The 19690-nt window shown below is 42.0% G+C and overlaps 1 protein-coding gene across 1 annotated transcript in view; it reads left to right on the forward strand.

Annotated features, from left to right (window-relative positions):
* Positions 1-2049: 2049 nt before the first annotated feature.
* EPN2 (epsin 2) overlaps positions 2050-19690 on the forward strand; it is a 62542-nt gene continuing 44901 nt past the window's right edge. The window contains exon 1 of the mRNA XM_044980798.1: positions 2050-2159. The gene's annotated coding sequence lies outside the window, so the exon portion shown is untranslated. The remainder of the gene's footprint in view (positions 2160-19690) is intronic.

The following is a 19690-nucleotide window of genomic DNA, read 5'->3' on the forward strand; positions in this document are numbered from 1 at the left end:
ACTCAGCACAGGAAAAGGAAGATCATGTGGATTTATCCACAACTCCATGTATACAGATTCTATGCTAGTCAACTAAGCACCTTCCCTGCCCTCCCACCAGACACCCAGGACCTCACCCACCCAGTGGCCAGCCATGAACTGCTTAGCTTTAAAAATAAACCATGGGGTGGGCTCTCTTCCCCTTGCCAATTCCATTCTTCCTCCCTAGTTGATGAAATCCTTGAGACCGTCTCCCAGTTAGCTGAGTTGCTAAAAACCTCTGGAATTCCTGGCAGACATCCCCAGTGCTTTGAACCACCCAGCTGCCCAGCCTTTCATTCCCAGATGTGCTATGTGGGTTAACAGAAGTCTGTCTGATATCCTGCATATCTTCCTTCACCCAATGCACTGCAAATACCAGAGCTGTCCTTGCATGCTTGTAGCATCTGGAAATAGAACTTATGACCTTCAGCTCCCAAAATATGGGCCTCTCGCCCAGGGATCTAGGAGCTCGGCCAGGCCAGGGAACTGACACAGACATGAAGGCTGTGTCTACACTGGAACTTTCTTCCTCTGAGTTCCCACTGGTGCAGTGTCACAGGGAATAGAGCTAGTGTTTTAACCTAGCTCAGAGCAGATGGCATTGTGAGGAATGATGGTGGCTGCCGGTGCCTTGTCTCCACTAGCCCTCCATCAGTGGGCAATATGAAGGGAAAAGTCTAGTGTGCACGAACAGATTTGATATAATTCCATCCATTGGTGGGATATGGACACCACAGCACTAAAAAAAATAAGAATTCTTGTAAAAGAACAGAGCCCCGGCCCCTGCTTTTAATTAACAAACAATATTCTCAGAGCTGTTCCACTTGGAAGTGTCTCCTGAGGTCAAGGATGTTGCTGATACACAACCTTATCACAATTCAGGTTGTTTTGGTGTTTGCTGCACTAGAGACAAAGGGGCAGGGAACGAAAATCATTTTTTTTCTCCCCCCAACTGAAAAAAAGGAGGAAATTTGGTCAGCGGAAAAAGATTTGTTTTCAAGTCCCTGGGGTGGGGGCAGGGAGTGGAGGGGAGAGGGGAGAGATTTGTGGTGAGTGGGGACTGTTTGGCTGGGTGATTTTCAGTCACTCCTGGGAGTGGGTGTGGTAGAGTTTGGGGAGGGGAACTAAGAACTGTGGTGGTTTTCGGTCACTCCCCTGGCAGGGTGGGGCTGTCAGGATGTGACAGTCTGTGGGAGTGACATTTGTAATGTCTTCTTGGCGCACACACAACAAAATCCTTCCTCACACGAGGGAGACTGTTAAAAATCTGCCTTGAAGCTACTGCCATACATGGCCCTTGGGGGACATCCCGCCAGGTGAGTGTACTTCCATGATGATGGGGAGCTAGGGTAGGACCCTGGGGTGAGCCACCTACTGCGGTGGGAAAGGGGAGATGGACTCTTGGCTCTTTAAGGGAGTTGGGGATTGGGGAGCTGTGTGTGATGGGGGAGGTCAGAGGTGGGTGCCCTGAGGAAGGAGAGACTTAGATTTGCTGTGGTCTCGGGGGGGAAATTTCAAAGCCTGTCTGCAAAATGACTGGGTTCCCCCTCCCCAATCTGTGCATTAACAGAGTGGGATCCCTGGGAAGGGAGAGGGGCTGGGATTTCCAAATCCTGCCCCCCCAAAAAAGGGGGGAAGAGAGAGGCTGTGATTTCCACACACCCTCCCAAAAGAAGGGGCAGTGCCTGTGATTTCCACACCCCCCCAAGGGGACAGAGGCCCTGGGATTTCCATGCACCCCCCCAAAAGAGGGGAGAGGGTCTGTGATCCCCCCCAAAGAGGGTCTGATTTCCACCCCTCCCCCCAAAGAGGGGGAGGGGGTCCGTTACCGCCCTCCCCCCATGTACAGTGAGCGCCCCCCCCCATGGGCTCGGGCAGGGGAGGGGCCAAGGCGGCGGTTCTTTGGCCGCGCGGCTCCGCCTTTCGCTCTCCGCGCTCGCGCCCGCGCGTTCCCGCGGGGCGGGCGGCCTCGGGGACGCGCCCGGGAGTCGGGAGCCTCTACCCCCCGCCTCCCTCCCCCAGCCGCCGCCATGTTGGATGGTGCGTGTGGGTGTCAAAGCCAGCCAGAGGCGGCGGCGGCGGCCGGGCAGCCAGACCCCCGGGCCCCGCTCCCAGCCCCGCGGCGGAGGCGGCAGCAGGTCAGCCAGGCGCCCCCGCTGTCCCGGGCATGGGGGCAGCTCCCCGCCCCCCGGGGTGATGGATGGGGGCAGCTCCGGGGGGCTGGGAAGGGAGCAGGGGGCTTAGTTGCCTTGGCTGAGGGGGTTCGGGTGTCTCTGGAGGGGGGCCGAGGGGCGTGTGTCCGGGGGGCAGGGCTGTGTCTCTGAAGGGGGGGGTGCGGGGTGTTTGATGGGGGAGCTGGGGGTTAGGGGGTGTATCTGGAGGGGGAGGTTTGGGGGTTCAGCGTGTTGGGAGGGGGCATTTTGCGGGGGTCGGGATGATGGGGTAGGGGTGTGTATCTGGAAGTGGGGGAGGTTTTGGGGTATAGGGTGTTTGAGGGGGGTCTGGGGATGAGGGGGTAGGGGTGTGTATCTGGAAGTGGGGGAGGTTTTGGGGTATAGGGTGTTCGGGGCAGTTTGGGGGGTATTTGGGGATGAGGGGGTAGGGGTGTGTATCTGGAAGTGGGGGAGACTTTGGGGGTATAGGGTGTTCGGGGCAGTTTGGGGGGATTTGGGGATGAGGGGGTAGGGGTGTGTATCTGGAAGTGGGGGAGACTTTTGGGGTATAGGGTGTTTGGGGCAGTTTGGGGAGATCTGGGGATTATGGGGTGTATTTGGAGGGAGGAGGTTGTGGGGTGTGGCTGGTTGGGGGAGGTTTGGGTGGGAGGTTAGGGGTTCAGTGTGTCTGGGGGGCAGTTTGGGGGTATGGGTGTGTATTTGGAGAGGGCAGGTTGTGGGTATTCTGGGGGGAGGTTGGTGTTTTGTGTGTGTGTGTGTGTCTGGAGAGCAGTAGTGGTGCCTAAGGGTGTGACTGGGATGTACTGTATGTAGCTCTGGGCCTGGAGGGTGTGTGTGTGGGGTGGGGGAAAGAGTGTTGGTGTTGAGGGAGGTCTGCAGTTTGTGGGGGTAATTGTAGGGTTTGTTTGAATGTCATGAATGCCCTTTGGGTTCTCAGCAGCCATTGTTGTCTCAGTTAGGATGGTAACAACAACTAGTTCCCATCATGGCAGCCAAGTCTGTGATCACAGATTTCAGACTTGGAAGAGCATTTCTAGGATTAGCCAGAGTCTTTATTACTAGGGAAATTATTTTCTTACAGTTTTCCTTTAGTGGTGTAACATATATTGTGGTACTGATTAAAAACTGCCTGAAGGGATTCAACATAAACCAAAAAGTTTGGAGCCTCTGTTTCCATCTGCATATGCCACAAAGCAAACTTCATGTTTCAAATTTACCTGGCTACAGGTTTCACTTGAATTTTGTTGGGTTAACTTCACATCAGTTTACTCCATTTAAAAAAAAATTCTCAAGTTTTGGAGACAAGTTTTGAAAACTGTATTTTGTTTTCCAAAGTAGATATATGGATAATATCAAATGTGGCACCAGTATAATATTTTTCTAGATAGACTGGTATTAAAGGTGTTGAGTGTTGAGAATATATTATTGCCCTTATATAAATCCATGGTACGCCCACATCTCGAATACTGTGTACAGATGTGGTCTCCTCACCTCAAAAAAGATATTCTAGCACTAGAAAAGGTTCAGAAAAGGGCAACTAAAATGATTAGGGGTTTAGAGAGGGTCCCATACGAGGAAAGATTAAAGAGGCTAGGACTCTTCAGCTTGGAAAAGAGAAGACTAAGGGGGGATATGATAGAGGTATATAAAATCATGAGTGATGTTGAGAAAGTGGATAAGGAAAAGTTATTTACTTATTCCCATAATACAAGAACTAGGGGTCACCAAATGAAATTAATAGGCGGCAGGTTTAAAACAAATAAAAGGAAGTTCTTCTTCACGCAGCGCACAGTCAACTTGTGGAACTCCTTACCTGAGGAGGTTGTGAAGGCTAGGACTATAACAATGTTTAAAAGGGGACTGGATAAATTCATGGTGGCTAAGTCCATAAATGGCTATTAGCCAGGATGGGTAAGAATGGTGTCCCTAGCCTCTGTTCGTCAGAGGATGGAGATGGATGGCAGGAGAGAGATCACTTGATCGTTGCCTGTTAGGTTCACTCCCTCTGGGGCACCTGGCATTGGCCACTGTCGGGAGACAGATACTGGGCTAGATGGACCTTTGGTCTGACCCGGTACGGCCTTTCTTATGTTCTTATGTTATGTTCTCCCTCTCCTCCCCCAGTTTTGGTGGACTTGCTGCTGCAGATTAGTTGTAGGTAGTCAGTGTGCATAGTTAGCTGTGCTTGAACTATGTTAAATCTTATTATTGTCATTTAAATAAAGGATTATTGCATATTAGCAATGATGAAAGTCTCTTAGGTCAGAAGTGTGGGTTTTATATATATATATATAGAGAGAGAGAGAGTGTGTTGATATTATTGATAATTTGTTTCTGGTAGCACTAACAGTGTGATATGTGTTTTTCCACTTAGTCACATAAAGTATAAAATTAGTTACTATTGTGGTTTTCTTTTCAACTCTTTGAGAAACTGATATTATTCTTGTATTTTCAGCAAAGGTATACATTGTTTATTTTAGTATCACTGTTTGCTCTGACTCTTCAGATATATTGCAGACATCATGAATTGTGTAAACTGGGGCTTCTGGCTCAGGATGCTAGTCATTCTGATTCTTTTAGTTTGAGCTTTGCGTAATGATTATCTGCCCAAACATGTTTTTCTTTTATGGTAATATGGAGCTTCTTTTGGATGATTCTATACTGTGTAAAATATGGCAAAACATGGTCTTAGAAAATTGGGATGTTAGAACACAGTAAAATGTAAAACTTTGCATGCAAAGTTTTACCTTTTTTAGACTACAGCTTAGTTTGGGCAAAATAGAAAAAGGTAAATCTTTTGTAATCCTTTTTCTGTAATGGATGAATACTATCATTACACTCCTACTTCCTAAATGCTATGTTTTCAACTCATTTTGTGATAAATTATTTTCAGACAAACTCAGATGTCCTCATTTCTTTTGATCTTAAATGTTCCTTGCATTGGCTTTTCATACAGAAGAGCACTAACATATACCAGTGAATGGTCAAAAGTTTTAGCTGTTGGTAAACCAGGCCGACGAATTTTCAAGTATAGATCAATATTTTAATGTTTTCAAAGCTACCAAGGTTTAAACTATCCCTAAATATGAATGTCCCTAGGTTAGCTAGATTTCATACCAGCAGGAAAGCATTGTGATGAAGTTGGCACCTATACGTAGGAACCGTTGCCGACTGTGACTTGCCTGACTGATATATAATAAAGTAAATAGAAGCATACACTAATATGGAATATCATATCCTATACCTCTACCTCGATATAAAACGACCCGATATAACACAAATTCGGATATAATGTGGTAAAGCAGTGCTCTGGGCGGGCAGGGCTGCGCACTCCGGTGGATCAAAGCAAGTTCAATATAACACGGTTTCACCTATAAATCGGTAAGATTTTTTTACTCCCGAGGACAGCGTTATATCGAGGTAGAGGTGTATATGGTGTTACATAGCAAAGATAAGAGATTATTTTAAGCCAGTTTTAAAGATACTGACAAATGAAAACAAATGTTAAGATTTGTAATGGTCACTGCCAGGCTTTTATTAAATATAATTTAATAAAGATTTTAGGATAAGTTATAATCTACAGAAAAAACAACAACCCTTCAGCCTTCCAAAACCATAGTTACAGAATGCCACCTACTCTCTTGGCCGAGCCACTGGTAGAAAATCCAGTGTGTCTGGCTTGTATGAGTACAATAATGCTGTCTTTCTGCTTTGCCTTGTTTTGATGTGGATAGGAAAGGTATCAAAATGTACTAGTATCCTGCTGTCTTAAGTGCTTCAAAGAGCAGGATTTTAGTATATTTCAATACCTTGCCAGCTCATAAGAATGCAACAGGCACAAGTAGAGAGGAACAATGTGCATGCTATTGTAAAACAAAATGAATAGGTCTAATTTTATGCCTCCCAACCTTGATGATGTCCTTTTATTGAGCTATAGCATCAGTGAGTGCTGCATAGTATACTTAAAAACTCCCAGAATTCATGATTTTTGGGTTGCTGGTATAAGATTACTTTTCCTGTTCTGTGAAAAAAGAATATTTTCAAGCCACGCACTTGTTAGACAGTATGTGAATTCAATGATCACAGCTTTCTTGATCCTGCCCTAAAATACAGTTTTAAAAATTGAGCCCATTAGCAAAGGGGGCAGCATGGGTGAAAAATAAGCAAGCACCAACTTTTTTTGTTCTGGTATTCTATTGCAGTTGTTATGGATTCAGAGCTCTAGGTTTCAGTTGGCTTTATTAGATAATGTTTCTAAAGTGTTGATAAATGGAGAGACTGTGAGATTAACTAAACTTCTAAAGTTAGCTAAAAATTCCATTAGAAAGGTGGCTTTTACAACCCATCCATTGAGCTGCTCTCCTCAACAAGACTGATCTAAGTAAAAGGGCTCCTTTTAAACATTGTCATTTCAATAAATTGATAAACAAACTGATAAAAGAAATGTAAATATTGGTATTTTGTCCATATCTCGAAGCTTAAATGTTTATCAACGTTTGCTTTTAAAAAGCACACCAACTTAAAAAAAAATTAGGCTTCAGTCTGAAAATATTTTGCCCTACTAGTGTTGCAAGTAACTCTTTAGGGTTTGTCTACATTTGAAAGGTAATTTGGATTAAAGTAGGTTATGAATTTTTGAAGTGCATTAGCTATTCCTGAATAATTCTGTGTATAGACAAGCTTAGAGAAGCATAATTGAAAGATTAGAGGAAAGAATTCTCTATCTTTTCAATTTGTTCACTTTGTGCATTTGGCAGCACTGTGTGCATGGTCAGTTTAATTTTTGCCCCATAGCATTAGCTATTTTCCCCTTGTTAGTACTGATTTTTCACACATCGACTGACGAGAGACTATTACAAGTCATAGGCAAATGTGATTTTGTAAAATCATAAACATTGATGTGAGTACTTAGGCATATGTAATACCTAAAACTACTTTTTTAACACCACGTTTCAAGTGGTTTCCCTTTAACTGTAAGTAACTTACATGTCTGAGCTGTGATCCTGCAAACTTTCATATGTGCTCAAATTTACTCACATGTAAAGTGAAATGTATATAAGTGTTTGCATGATTGGGGCCCGGGTAAATAGAGACAATTTAATGTTATGAACTATTTTTGTGTGTTTCCAGATTGCTTTGCAGTTGTGGATCCAGTAATATTTTAATTTTGATTGTAGTCCATCTTTACAGTGTTTTTACGTAGAAAGATACTTGTCAAACATACAGGTCAATTTATTAACTATATAATACATGCCCCCAAATTGTGAGGATTTCCTTCTAAATATTATGTAATATATTAAAAGCATAAACAGTTTGAATTGGTTAAGTCTCTCAAGCAATATTTTCTGGATCCCTCCTAATAGCATCCTAGCTTCCGGGTGGTGATAGGCACATAGAGCTGAACAGTCCAAAGTCTAACACAGTTCATTTTCCTAGATATATAAAATTTTGTTTTCATCAAAATAAATCTTCTCAAGTTTTAGAAATGTCTGTTTTCCTTGAGCTTCTTAATATTTGTTGGTCTCAATTCCCGTATTAGACTTCTTCCTCTGATGTTGCACTATTCTCCCTGTAGATTGTCAGCTGCTCCTTTCTGTGCTCCCAGTGCTGCTTTTGTAGCTAGTTTTATTAGAGTTGCCTGCAGCTGCCGAGTCCCCTGTAATGTAGGTTTATTTTAATAAATACAGAATGTTGCAAAGCATAGTAAGTATAGGATGGCTTTGCTCCAGGAGCCATACTGTAGGAGGAGTTCTTGAGTTGAATCAACTCCCAGACAGACAGACAGTAGGGTACAAAAAGATTTTATTGTCTTTGTTCAAGATCTCCTATGCCTCCACAATCATACCATATCTTGTACAGTTGGATACATATATGTGTTTTTTGAATTGTATTAATGTTTGACACCTGAGCGAGTTCTGGTATGCTTTTTCCTCTTCCTGTAAACTTCATCACCCTAAGCATCTAGATCCAAAGTCTTGACAGAAATCCTCTCTCATGGTACCCTACAATAAGTCTACTTATCTGCACATTAAGAGGCTATGTTTAATTTTTCTAGCCTGTAGCACAGCATTTGGGGTTTTTTATATCAATGCATTCACTGTTAGCAACTATCGAAACTCTTTTGCTAGATTGTCTTAGATTCTATTTATCATTTTACTGCACTCAAAAGTGTGCTAGGCACCTCCCTAAGATGTTGCATCTTTTCTTCTATCAGGTTGGTAAATCTGCAAGTCAGTTTGCATTGTTAGGAGTCCAATGTGGTGATAGTTAAATGCAGGGTCATTTTTACCATGTGTGTGATTCTAGAAGTGACTGTATAAAGATAGACGTGGAGCCTGAGGATCTTGGAGAAGATGACACATCTCCATCTTTTAGATCTGAAGAAATGCCCTCCCCCAACATTTAATTCACCTAATTACTTTATGACCCCACTCCTCATTTTGACCTAATAAGCTTTTCCTCCAAATTCTCCAGATATTCTCTTACATAACTTAGTTTTAGAAACCACTACATTATCAGTCTTAAGTGTTTCGGCAGCTGAACATAAAAAGGAAAATAAGAGCGTTTATGTCCCTTGGGCCTGTTCTATTTGGCTGTTAGTTACCCACTCTGAAAGACTTCTCTATGATTTGTTGTATCTGTATTAGCCTAAAATAGCATCAAGGATGGCATATAATCATGATATTTAAATTCTTCTTGTTGTTTCTTTACTGCATTAGAAATCTTAATTTTGAGACTTATGGTCAGTTGTGTAGTTTTCTGAACATTTACAAGTGCTATAGTGTTAGAACAAACAACATTTTAAGTAGGATCTTTGCAGAGAATTGTATAATCTAAGTACAGCTGTTTCTGACTGTTTAAATCACTTCCGCACACTTAAATAAAAATGTCTCATTTACTGTTTCTTGTCTGTGTTTTTGTCAATTGCAATTCATCCCACTCTGAGTTTGTTTTGTAACTTAATAACTTTTATTCTAATTGTGCAACCCTTATTCATTCTGGTGAGCAATCACCCTCACAAATAGTTCTTTTAACTTCCGTGGTACCACTCACATGAGTAATTGCTCACCACCTTGAGTATGGATTGCACAATTCACAATTGAGACCTTTATTTGCAAGGGGTGTACTACTAAAAATTCCAAGTAATTGATTTATGCAGGTCTTCTATTCAATGAGGAAGGGCAAACTAAAGTGTTTTAAAGCTGGCTTCCTTTCAGATTTTTGTCTCCCAGATTCTAATAGTGTGATATCTGAGGTGGCTTCTTTCTTCTTGAATCAGTTCTTAATCTATTTACATTTTCTACCGTGGACTCCCCACACAAGAAGTATTCAAGAAATGTCTAAAAGCACACTACATGATGTGGCTGAACTTCGTTTTTTTCTGAATTATTGCTCTTAGGGACAGTAAATAGCCATTCTTGATCTTTAATATTTTTATCCTGATTTTATGTTTTTATGTCTACCCTCCTCCCTCAGACACATGCATAGTGACATACTCTAATTTCTTACTTTTGCGGGTAGAAAGCCTGCCCTGATTTGTGCAGTTGTGTATGTCATTAGCTGGTCAAAAGCAGCATTAGCTAGCACCTGGGTGAACAGAAGCTTTGCCTTTATCCTTATTTTCTTAAGGGTGCTATTGTTTGAAGCAGCAGTGATTCTCCAGGCAGCTTCTGTTGCCTCAGTTGTTTTCTCTCTCTTTCTCCCCCCCTGCCCCCAAAATGTTCAATGCTATCTGGGCAGGGGCAAGGCTTGCACCAACAAGAAGGCAGAAATAGGAGAGGGTAGGTTGGAGGCCTCTAACCATATAAAATTAATGTCAAAATAATTTTAAAAGATCAAGATTGGCCATTCATTAATCCTGATTTTCACTTCTAAACATGAGTATAACAGTACTTTCAATATGGCTATATTCTCTATTAAATGTCTGTGGAGAAGGTGATCTGTCATAGGAATATATGTAAAGGAAAGCAGTGAAATAATTACTTGAAATCCAGAACTTTCAAGCTTTTAATTATTCCGATAACTAACTAATCAGCAAAGCACTTCGCTAGCTTGTGATATTGCAGGAGTGTGAATAGGAATGGCTGTTTGCGAAGAGGGGGAGATGTATGAATCTTACATCTACCCATCAAGTCAGACTAATAGAATTTTTGTGAGTCTTAAAAGGACTGGTGTCCAGGTATTTCATCATTTAAAAAAATGTTCTCTGCATAATAACCAGTTGGAAGTATGCAACTGACATCTGTTCTCTTACTTACCGAAATATTTTCCTCCTAAAGCATGAACTGGCTTATTTTATGCTTGCTAACTAGTGTTGTGTTTCATGCACTGACTTTTTAAAAGGCTTTGAAGCATTTGTTATGGGGGTCGGAAATAATTAATTTTTGTTGTTTTGCAAAGTTCACATAAGTTAAACGTTCAGTTTTACTAACTTTTTAGTGCATTTCCCGGAAAGTAAAGATAATGCCTTAGTTGGTATCTTTGTAGATTAACAATGAAGTAGTTGCCAAGTACCCTTCTCATTAGGACTGTGCAAATGTAGACCAGAAATCATTAGTTAACACTTTAACCATTACTTCTGAGCATCTCTGTAGTGCACTCCCATCTGTTTTAATACACGATAGCTGCGTGCTGCTCAAAAGATCCAGAAGGTTGTTTGTTTTCATTGCTGTAAACTTTGATGGTGCAGCCCGCTTTTTTGGGGCACTTTTTGCAAAGGAAGAGGAACTGTTTTATCAACATTATAAATCATTTTATTAGGGTGGCACTTTAATATGAGTTATTTTTTGTGCTTAAGTTCTTATATAAATTCAGTATAAGTATGGAATATGCAAATATTCTTAAGTTGATTTCTGCCTTGTTTTCAGAATTACGATTGTATTGGAATTGAAGTTTTAAACCTTTCTGTGATTGTTTAAAAGTTTGGAACACACCAAAATTTATTGAATTTTTTAAATTAAGAGAAGGATTGGGCAAAATCACTTTTTAAATACTCCACTACAGAGAATGTCTAGGTATCATTAGAATGCTTAAGCATATGCTTAACTTAAAGCATATGAGTAGTCCTGTTGACTTGGGACTACTGACATGCTTAAAGGTAAGTACTTTGCTGGATTGGGGCCTGTGTCATTATCTTGGATAATGAATTAAAATGGCTAAAATAAAAGAACATATACTTGAGTATTCTGAATTCAGCAGTGGATTTTGTTCTATATACCCAAACATGCAAACTGGTCTGAATGCTACAGGATAGTTCAGCCAGTCTTCTTTTAACTTTTCCTGGTCTGTTGGCAAAGTTTGAGTCTTGTGCAGTCCTTTTTTATTCTTCTGAAATCATATCCACTAACTTTTCTATGCAGAGGTTTCTTTCTTTTTTTAAAAATGACTTGGAGGATAGGGAAGGGAAGCCTTGTGCTGTTTTCTATGACAGCGCTGCATACATGAAACCTTTGTCAGAAACATTTTTGGGGATTTTTAACATTAAAAATTCAGACTGAAAGTCTAGCAGTTGGGAGGGAAAAGGATTTTCAGTTAGGGCTTTTGTCTACGCTAGACATCTGTACTGTGTACACTATAGTTAAAGCAGTACAACCCCCCTTGTGTGAACGCAGTTATATTGGTATAAAGGAGCTTTATACTGGCATAGCTATTCCTGTAAGGGAAGGGGAATAACTTTATCAATGTGTCATCTTTATAGCAGTATAGTTGTATTCACCCTAGGACTTTTACAAGAATAACCAAAAAAATCAGTCCTAACTGACCTAGTATCAGAGGGGTAGCTGTGTTAGTCTGGTTCTGTAGAAGCAGAAAAGAATCCTGTGGCACCTTATAGACTAACAGACGTTTTGCAGCATGAGCTTTTGTGCATCCGAAGAAGTGGGTATTCACCCACGAAAGCTCATGCTGCAAAACGTCTGTTAGTCTATAAGGTGCCACAGGATTCTTTGCTGCTAACTGACATAGTTATACCAGCAAAACTTTTAGGTATACTCCAGGGCTTTTGTTTTGACTCTTCCACAAAAAAAAAAAAATTCTTAAAGCCCCTTTTTATCTTCAGTTCCTAATAAACATGAGATGATGTTAAATGCATGAGGTCCATGAAGATCAATCTCTGCTGTATTTTTGTCAAAACCCCTGTTTTAATTATTTTTATTAAAAATAATGACACTTGTATGGATTTCTCTTCATGGAATACCCAAATAGGAGGGATTTAAGCTCCACCCCCTGCTGACACAACCACTGTTTTCATGCTAAGCAGATGTAATAGCATTCCCCTCTCAATCACACCTTCTTTACTTACAGGTTGCTACATTGTTTTGATTAAAGCTGTTACATTGCTACTCCCAGCCTAGAGGGCAAGGGAGAGGAAAAAACTCATTACAGCTTGGTGTTTAACATATTTGTGGCATTTGTAATGTCACTGTTTCACAGAAAACAGTTTCAAGAGCGGCTGAGGTAATAGGGGTGTGTCAGAAAGGCAAACATCAAGGAGGAATGAAAGTCAGAAGAAAAGTATTTAAAAATATTAGAGGGATTTAAAGACATACATGCTTACATATAAGAGCTGTTAAAAATTTAAAAAGTGTTGGATGTCACCTTTAAACACGTTATTCAGTTAAGATGTGGGAGCTCAAGATGTGACCAACACAGTCTGTCTACTCCGGCAAGTTTCTGCGCAGTAAAGCAGCTTTCTGCATTGTAACTCCTGAGGTGAACACACTGTCAAGCCACTTAGTGCGCAGAAACTGCACAGTTGCAGCGCTGTTTAAAAAAAGAAAACCCCCCGACGAGAGGCGTGCAGCTTTCTGTGCTGGGAGTACAGCGCCGTGGTGCCAGTGTAGACACCGTGGTTGCACTGTGCTCCAAAGGAGAAGGTTGAATATGATACCTGGACATACACAAATCTTTAACCATCCTGAGACCCTCCCTTCCCCCAAACCTCTCTGGTAGGGTGACCAGATGTCCTGATTTTATAAGGACAGTCCTGATATTTGGGGCTTTTTCTTATTCCCTCCCACCCCTGTCCCAATTTTTTGCACTTGCTATCTGGTCACCCTGTCCTCAGTGCTTATTCCCTCCCACCCCTGTCCCAATTTTTCACCCTGTCCTCAGTGCTGATATGGGGTTTTTTGGTTTTTGTTTCTCTCTCTCCTCCGGTTGTTGTTTTTAATAAAATAATTGTTTTGGTTTGAAAGCAATCTTTATTCCATTAATTGAAAGCAAACAGAGCCCTTCAAAGCAACAGGCAATTTTATTACACCTTCATAGTGCATTGTCTGCACCAATCACAATCACCTCCTAGCATTACAAGCACTGCACTCCCAAACATAGCAACAGATATTAGTGGCTTTCAGCTTCAGATTGCTTTCTCAAGGCATCCCTGATCCTTGTGGCCCCATGCTGCGCCCCTCTAATAGCACTGGTCTCTGGCTGTTCAAATTCAGCCTCCAGGTGCTGAGCCTCAGCAGTCCATCCCTGAGTAAAGCTTTCACTCTTCCCTTCACAAATATTATGGTGCGTACAGCACGCGGCTATAAGCATAGGAATATTGTCATTGGCCAGGTCCAACCTCCCATATAGGCAGTGCCAGTGGGCCTTTAAACGGCCAAAAGCACTCTCAGCAGCCATTCTGCACTTGCTCAGCCTGTTGTTGAACCGCTCCTTGCTGCTGTCAAGGTGCCCTGTGTATGGCTTCATAAGCCACGGCATTAAGGGGTAAGCAGGGTCCCAGGATCTCAATGGTCATTTCGACTTCCCCTATGGTGATCTTCTGGTCCGAGAAGAAAGTCCCTGCTTGCAGCTTTCTGAACAGGCCAGTGTTCTGAAAGATGCGTGCGTCATGCACCTTTCCAGACCAGCCTGCATTAATGTCCATGAAACACCCACGGTGATCCACAAGGGCCTGGAAAACCATTGAGAAATATCCCTTCTGATTCCACTCAGTGACTAGGTGGCCTAGTGCCAGAATTGGAATATATATTCCATCTATCGCCTCTCTGTAGTTAGGGAAGCCCATTTGTGCAGAGCCATCCATAATGTTATGCATGTTGCCCAGAGTTACGGTCTTCTGGAGCAAGATGTGATTAATGTCCCTGCATGCTTCCGTCAACACACGTGCAATGGTCAACTTTCCCACTATGAACTGGTTAGCGACTGATGGGTAGCAGTCTGGAGTAGCCAGCTTCCACAGTGCAATCGCCACACACTTCTCCAACAACAGGGCAGCTCTCATTCTCGTGTCCTTGTGCCACAGGGCTGGGGCGAGCTCATCACAGTCCCATGAATGTGGCTTTCCTCATCCAAAAGTTCTGCAGCCACTGCTCATCATCCCAGACATGCATGACGATGTGATCCCACCACTCAGTGCTTGTTTCCTAAGCCCAAAAGCGGCGTTCCATTGTGGTCAGCACCTCCCGTGAATGCCACAAGCAATCTTGTGTTGTAGCTACTACGTGCGGTGAGATCAATGTGGCATTCCTCTTGCCTTTGTAGTTTAAGGAATAATTCCACTGCCACTCATGATGTGTTAGAGTGAGCAGCATATTGGTCAACAGTGCGGGATCCATTCCTGCAGACTAAAGAGGCAGAGTGCGCGGTACACAAACTGTTGAAAGATGGTTCCAAATGTGGATGGAAAGACAGGGTTTGCTGGGATACGAAGCAATGCATTATGGGGCATTGGGACAGGACCCAGGATGCCCCATGGCCCCCTCTGCCTTCCCACAACTCTTAGCGGCAGAAGAGGAAGAGATGCTTTGTGGGATAGCTGCCCAGAGTGCACCACTCCGAATACTGCTGCAAGTGTGAACACGCTATTGTGCAGGCAGCTGACAGTGGCGCTGTAACTCTGCCAGTGTAGAGGCATTGTCTGTGCCAGAGAAGTTCTTGAAAATTTAACCATTCATGCTAATATTGGTTCAGTTTTACCTGTTTTGACACTGGGAGTGCTAATGTAATCAGCCTCTTGGTTTCTGACACCATTTTCAGTACCATGTTGATTGGTCATCTTGTGAGCTGAGTTAGATGGCATGGTGCTGAAAATGATGCCAGCAGCCACTGGCTGACTACTTTAGTACTTCCAGTTTTCCCCCCAAGAACTTCCCTAGTGTAGACAAGGTTTTACTCTACACAAGGCTATAGATGTGTCCTAAGCTATTATTTATTGAATAAGTGGTGCTGAATCTTTTGTGCATAAGCTGAACTGGTGCTGATATCAGTAAGAGTAAACAGAAATAAGCTCGACTGAGCACTGCTTTGGAAACTATAGTTAATTCTTGAGGTTGACCTGCAAGAAGTACTCTATCAAAACCAGGGAAGATCAGACTTGACATTCCTGACATCTGTAAGGTTTTAAAAAAACAGAATAGCCTCTCTTCCGTGCTTTTGTTGGAAGACCTGTCAGGTAATCTTTATACATCCTGCAGAAACACAGAATTCCAATTACTCCTCTCTATTCCCCCCCCCACTCCCCCCCGACCCCTTTCACATCACCTTTAAGACACTGGCAGTTTCCCATCTTTGACAACCTGTCCTTCCTATTCCCATCCTAATGTTCCACTTGTATGGACAGAGCAACAGTGAATTTAAAGTACTTCTGCCTTTCTGTGATGCTAGGTTATGAAACATCAGCAAGTAAGTGTTTATTTTGTTAAGTTTAGCTGCTCTCTTGTGTTTAGAACATTATTAGCATTTAGGAAAAAACTCTCCTTGTGGTATAGCAAGGAGATTGTCAGTTCATAGCTCTGTAAAATGGATAACACGGACAGATCTAAGAAGGTTGAGTCAAAATCCAAGGCACTGTAACATTTGCAACAGCCTTGTATTAAGGAAACAATGGAGTTCTTGTTTACAAACTGAAACCTCACTTCAATATTTAACAATATCCGATTTAAACATTGACAAGCAGGGAAAGGCATGGTCCCCCATACCCTTTGCAGGTAAATGGACAATGGCAGCTTCTTAAGAGCAGGCTGATGACCCTACTAAGGTAAAAGATGTCGTCTGCTGCAGCTCTTTCAAGGATTTGATTGGCATGGAAACACTACCAAGCACTTCAAAGGGGATAACAAAATTGAGGGTGATCTTAATACACCCATTCTCCCTCCTTTAATGAAATGGTTGCTGTCAGCTTAACTCAGAGATGCTGGAATTTTACCAGCTTAAAATGCAGTCAATAACAGGTTCAGCACAATGTTTTTGTACCCACACATTTAGGGGCAGTATTGACTGATTCATAGCCCCTCTGCCAGTAGATGGCAATCAATAGGTTAGAGCAGTGCTTCTCAACCTGCAGCCCAATCAGCGCACAGCTGTGGCCCATGTGGCATCCTCAGGGTCATAGAAGTAGTATATATATGTGTGGATGTGACCCACATAACACACACAGAGCTGCATATGTGGCCTGCGGTGGTAAATAGGTTGAGAATCACTGGGTTAGTCTCCTGTGCGATTTGACTAACTGTAATGGAATGCTCGTGTGGGAGGGGTCTCTAAGCAAAAGAGTAAAATGTCCAAAAAGCACAAGAGCAAGCTTGACTGCCCCTTCCTCAGCTGAGGAAGGGGCAGAGTTCATTCAGAGAAGGAGGAATCTGACAGTCGGAGGAATCTGACAAATCTGTGATTAAGAGAATAATTAACACTCTGGGAGTATCTCCAGAACAAGAGGAAGAGAGTGAAAGAGAACTTTTTTTTTTTAAATAAAAAAGGCTTCATGCTTTTCCATTCTTACTCTTCCGCCTTATCCTGTCAGTTGTGGTCAGCAGCTCTTGTTCTTCATGCCTAAGCTTTCTTGTCAAAGGAGTCCTCTAAGTTGACACCATTGACCTACTCACGCCTACTGTGGGGGGTTAGGTCAACCTATCTATGATACATGGGGCACAACATTTTTCACAGCTCTGAGTGATGTAGCTAGGCTGATCTAATTTTTAGGTGTAGACCAGGCCTTATCTTCACTACAGAGTCAGCCTGGGCTTTTACACAGGTGCTGCTGCCAACCCAACTCCTGTCCACAAATACAGTCCTCTGACTTGAGTTTGGTAGTGCTTTATGCTCTGCATTTTAGGATGGGCCAGGTCAGAAGGAGTTACTTTGACGAATAAAAGCTGCTGCTCTTCTCCATACCTGTATGGTATGAAGCAGTTGAACTGGGTGAAGGAAATCTAAAACTCAGAGTGTATAGTTAGGCTGAATTGATTCCTGCTGGATTTTTAATTGAATTTTGTGCTTGTGAAAGATATTAGACTGTAAACCCAGGAGATTGTAGTCCCCAGTACACACAAGACAAGATATTTCAAAAGTGACTAGTGATTTTGGGGTGTCTCAAGTTTTGAGTGCCTTAAAAGGAATCTGATTCTCAGTGCTAGGTACTTTCTGAAAATGGGGCCCCTTTATAGTGTCAAGTTGGGCTCCTAAAATCTCTCTTCACCTTTGAAAACTTTGATCAGGGTGGGATGTAGCAATGCAAGCTTCCTGCATGTAGCCAAGCTAATATATTAAAACCTAGAGTTGGAGAGCAGGTTTCCATTCAGCTCTTGGCAACCACTCAGTTTAAGAAGCCCAGCAGTGTCTGCCTCTGCTGCTACTACGGGTTTCTCAAGCAATAGCAGCATGAAATTGGCATTCTTGCAATTCACATTCTGGCCTCCACAGGCTTCTGAATATCAGCAGTGATGGACTGGATTTTGTTAATTTCACTATGCACTGTCTTGACAGAACTGAGCAGTTGCATCACTGGATCTCTCTGCACATTTGGGATCGCTGAATTGGGTTAATTCCATTCAAATTCAGAAGTGTCTCTCAGCAGCTATAAAGGTTAGAAATGTAACTTAAAAAAAAAAATCTCCAGAAAATGTGTTAGCATCCCCACCACCCTTTGCCAGGGAAAGTTTCCTGCCTCATAAGTGATGAGAAAACTAACCATTTGGGGTCTCCTTCTGTCTCTTACCCGTTTAAAGGGACACTTTCAGGTAGCTGAGGCATGATGTACAGGTTTTGCAAAATATCACTGAAGTGCATGAAAAGAGATCTTTTCACTCAGTGTGGTAAAGCCTTTTTTAAACCTCTGAATATTCTATTGCAACATTTATTATTTAATTATTTGTATCACTGTAATGCCTGGGAGCCCTACTTATGGTCCAGGACCCCATTATGCTAGATAGTGTACAAACATCTGCCTTGTATTCATTTGGAATTTCAAGACAAGTGAATCGCATTAATTCTGTAACCAAAATCTGGCTTGAAACTATCAGAAGTTGTAAGTTTGACCCACAGGCTCCTTTAGTGTTCTAGCATCTTTCCTATCTAGAAAGAAAAACTGGTTTTTGTCTGGATTAAGGCCTCAGTATGCACAGATGTAGCTGCAATTCAAAATAACAGTAATAGTTTTATGGTGAAAGCCCAATGTATAGCAGAAAATATACCTAATTTCCAGTGACTAAAATGTTGAGCTAATTATATGATGCGAGCACACTGAATACTTCAGATAAATGTGTTTGCATTTTAATTCACAGTTTCTTTTGATAGGAGATTTACCATTGCTTTGCAGGCTTCTTAATGTCTGAAATGACAGGCACACTTCATTAACCAGTAATATATTCTAAAGGAAATGTCCTCTTGCAGGTATAATGCCTTAATTTTCTCTCCCTGTGTTCTTTTGAAAGTCTTCCTCCACCTTTATTTCAGTCTCAAGTAACACCCAAGTAGACATGGTAATCTGCATTTATTTCACATTGCTACACTTTTTTGTAATTTTGGAGTACACAGTATAATGTTGATTATTTTCCTTACCCTTTACTAAAGAGAAACGGAAGTGCTCTCCTTCAGGTAGGTATTTTCTATTGTACTATTACTATTGCATTAATCTGCATTTAGAATGTTTGGCTCAGTGCATAATGGCTTGACCTATATTCTTCCACAGTTCTACCTTATTCTATTATTCATTGCCTGTCTAGTAGTCTCTGTATTACTAGTGAGAAATAAAGCGAGACATGAAATGAAGCTTGTGTACTGTCAGTGACAATTGACCTAGCCATAGGCAAAGGAATGTGTTATTTTTAAAGAGACTCTGCCAAAGCTTGTAAGTCTAAAATTAGACCTCCTGTGTAGCTGCGACTTGGATCATTAGTCCTGATTTGCTCTACTCTTCCAGAGAGTGTTGCACAGTATTCATTCTGGAACACAGTTGCTTTTCTTTTCAATAATCCCAGTTGTGTTACAGGCTGCAGAATGAAACATACAAATCATTGGCAAGTTTCACTTTGGAAGTCCTGAATGGAAGTGGCCAGGTGATTCATTTATTTTCAGTCACAAAGCAAAACTTCCCATTCATTTTTTCCCTTTCAGTAAACTATACAGGTATGTAGAGATACTGTATATAGAGGACTCAGATATTATAACAGATGATAGGTCCTTTAAAATTACATGTAATAAAAAGTGGGTTTGATAAAATATCTGATTAATGTGGGCAGGGATTTAGCTACACAATGGATCTCCATAAA

Source organism: Mauremys mutica, chromosome 11 (assembly GCF_020497125.1).
Source record: "Mauremys mutica isolate MM-2020 ecotype Southern chromosome 11, ASM2049712v1, whole genome shotgun sequence".
Taxonomy (NCBI): Eukaryota; Metazoa; Chordata; order Testudines; family Geoemydidae; genus Mauremys; species Mauremys mutica.